This window comes from Procambarus clarkii, unplaced genomic scaffold (genome assembly GCF_040958095.1).
Source record: "Procambarus clarkii isolate CNS0578487 unplaced genomic scaffold, FALCON_Pclarkii_2.0 HiC_scaffold_1542, whole genome shotgun sequence".
Lineage (NCBI taxonomy): Eukaryota > Metazoa > Arthropoda > Malacostraca > Decapoda > Cambaridae > Procambarus > Procambarus clarkii.
In genome coordinates this window covers 7501-10875 of record NW_027190570.1, presented here as the reverse complement: position 1 = coordinate 10875, position 3375 = coordinate 7501, and the positions used below count along the sequence as shown (strand labels likewise).

Sequence of the window (3375 nt, the reverse complement as noted above, 5' to 3'; positions counted from 1 at the left end):
AAAATTTTTGCTTATATACGCCGTCTCGAGGCGCTTGCTCGAGCGCCATTGGCTGCTCGACTCGCCTACGTCACCCCGTTGCCCCTCCCCTCCTTCCTCTGGCTGCAGCCAACAGGCAGCTCACCTCAAACACTATTATCGCTGATTTTGCTCTATTTTTTGGATTTGTGCAAAAGTCATTTCACAGAGACGTGAAACAGACGAGTAGGCAACTGCAGTTTTGAAAGCGTTGTGAGAAAGCCGTGTTTCTGCTCGAGTACAAGCATAAAGTAAGGACAGGCAGGAGTTAGGAGTTGCCATGCTACAAGTACGTCCGCTTGACGGGATATAGTCTGGGGAAATCGTGCCGAAATTTTATTATTCACACAACTTCAACACCATGACTGGACGCGGCAAGGGAGGCAAGGGACTCGGAAAGGGTGGCGCCAAGCGTCATCGTAAGGTGCTACGTGACAACATCCAGGGCATCACCAAGCCCGCTATTCGTCGCTTAGCTCGTCGTGGCGGCGTGAAGCGTATTTCGGGTCTCATCTACGAAGAGACCCGTGGCGTCCTGAAGGTGTTCCTCGAGAACGTCATCCGTGATGCTGTAACCTACACGGAACACGCCAAGAGGAAGACCGTCACTGCCATGGACGTGGTGTACGCTCTGAAGCGCCAGGGTCGTACCCTCTACGGATTCGGCGGATAAGAGCTTGGCTAATCCATCGATTCCACCCACCACCACCTCAAAACGGGACCTAATTAGGTCCCTATACTTTTTTACTGAAGGGCTTAATAGACGATAACATAAATTGTTTTGATATCAGCTAGCACATTGGGTCTTATGAAATCTATTTTTTATCCTCGCATGCTTAAAGGGACTCTGATTGGGGAGGGAGGGGTGGGGGGGGGGGGAAGGTTTGTTCCGTTATATACTAGCAGAGCAGGATCATTGGTGGTGGTGGGGGGGGGGGGTGAGGGAGAGAGAGAGAGAGAGAGAGATCTTTCCCAACTCTTCCTTTTTACATGAGTGAGCTACCCGTTTTATTCATTTTATCCTTCTCAGAGCTGTTTTGATAGTATCCAAATGATGGTAAATGAAAAGGGAGGACACGAATATCTACCCAGAATTCAGGACTGGCAATCGATATGCATGTTTGAGTGCGAATCTTTTTCTCTCTCAACTTAGGTATACGTTTATGTCGTACCTAAAAGCGAGAACCACACTATTGGGACAAGTATGCAAGGCCCAATTTTCCTAACAAGCACAGTTAATTTTGTTATTTTCGAACATTTCTTTCCAAATTGGTTTATCCAATTAACAGTATTATATTAAGATCATGAATTGCTGGGTTAGGTTAGGTTAGGTTAGCTTAGCTTAGGTTAGGTTAGGTTAGCTTAGCTTAGCTTGGGTTAGCTTAGGTTAGGTTAGGTTAGCTTAGCTTGGGTTAGCATAGGTTAGGTTAGGTTTGATTACATTTCTATGTTAGATTTAACTCAAATTCAAAACAATTGCAGTCATTCGGCTTGTTAGTCAACTTGCCTCTAATAGGGGCAATTTGTCTAACAAGACTATTTAGTTTTGTGTGCATATATATATATATATATATATATATATATATATTATATATATATATATATATATATATATATATATATATATATATATATATATATATATATATATATATATATATATATTATAGCTTCAAGACTCCGAACCAATATAGAAGCATCAAGAGGAAGTGCTTGTGTTATGGGCCAATAGGCCTTCTGCAGTTACTTCCATTCTTATGTTTTTATTCCCATTGGTTCGTGTTTTATCTTGTGTAAATGTCAATCACCTCACCCAAAACTTTGGTACCATATCACCTCACCCATGTATGTGTATATATATATATATATATATATATATATATATATATATATATATATATATATATATATATATATATATATATAATATACAGAGTAAATCTACCCCAAAAGTAATGATTTATTTGTCTACAAAACTAAACTCTTTTTGGAATCATATGAGGCCCCTCCACTGAGGGGGGAGGCCTGGATGTTTATTGTCATGTGTATTCATGCTGCTTGCATGTCGTCGTTTATTTTGCCTTTGTTGTTTTCTTGACAGCTTTCTTTGCCTTGGGTGGTTTGGGAGATTTTGAAGCTCTCTTTATTTTGGGCTTTTTGTTCCCAACAACAAGCTGCTGCTGCTGCTTCTTTTTCAAGGCTGTAGGTGGTTTGTTGCTTGTGGCGGCTTTCTTGGGAGTTACCACGGCCTTCTTTGCTGCTGTAGATGGTTTCTTGGTTGTGGTGGCTTTCTTGGGAGTTAGAACGGCCCTCTTCTCTGCTACGGCCAGCTTGAATGATCCACTAGCTCCACTTCCCTTGGTCTGAACAAGAATGCCGTCAGCCACTGCTTTCTTGAGAAATCTTCGGATGTAAATGGCGATCTTGGCAGCCTCGACTTTGTTGTTGGCAACAACGTACTTCTTGATTGCTTGTAGAGACGAGCCCTTACAGTCTTTGAGTGCTGCGACCGCGGCTAGAACCATTTGACTAGTTTTCGGGTGAGCAACCTGGACGCGAGGTTTCCTGGTGGTGGCCACCACAGCAGCAGCAGCCGCAGCCTTCTTGGTAGGCTTTGCTTCTACCATGATGATGATGAGATAACCAAGGTGATGAGAGACGCTCAGACAGTCACGGGGGAATGATGCTGCCGCCGCTTGAGCCGAACCTATTTATGTGCCGGCACGGTACAGAAGCTGCAACCTGGCAACTCGTCCACCAATCACGACGGTTGGTTTTACGGCTCCGAAACCTGGATCCCATATCTTCTCTAAAATAGAAGCATTTGTTCATGTTCTTTGTAAAAGTATCATAAAGCAGGACAGATGAGACAAATATCATAAAAACTGAAGAGCAGATGAGCACACACATGTATGTATTACAAAAGAAAATCCACAAATTCATTAGAAATTGGCAGGGTAGGCTGAGGAAGTAGGTAGATGTAAAATGTCTGTAAATGGCGAAAGAACATAAACCCAAGACTGAATAAACGATGTTAAATATCCATGCCAAGGAGACAAAAATATGTTAGGATACAATTACCATTAAGACACCACAAGAAGGTCCGTATCCTGCCGTGATGACTAAAAAGAGTTGGTTATTAGCCACAATGTGTAGGCAGTCTCATGCCAACGGCCATACCACGTTGAGAACACCGCTTCTCGTCCGATCAGCGAAGTTAAGCAACGTTGGGTTTGGTTAGTACTTGGATGGGTGACCGCCTGGGAACACCAAATGCTGTTGGCAATAATGTTTTTTGTTTTGTTTTGTTTTGTTTCGTTTGTTTTTGTTTGAATGGCTGGCTGGCTGGCTGGCTGG

The 3375-nt window shown here is 42.8% G+C and overlaps 1 non-coding gene across 1 annotated transcript; it reads left to right on the top strand.

Annotated features, from left to right (window-relative positions):
* The first annotated feature begins 3184 nt into the window (after nucleotides 1-3184).
* LOC138362243 (5S ribosomal RNA) lies at nucleotides 3185-3303 on the top strand. The gene has a single exon (XR_011227518.1). It is a non-coding gene; the product is annotated as a 5S ribosomal RNA (ribosomal RNA).
* Nucleotides 3304-3375: the final 72 nt, after the last annotated feature.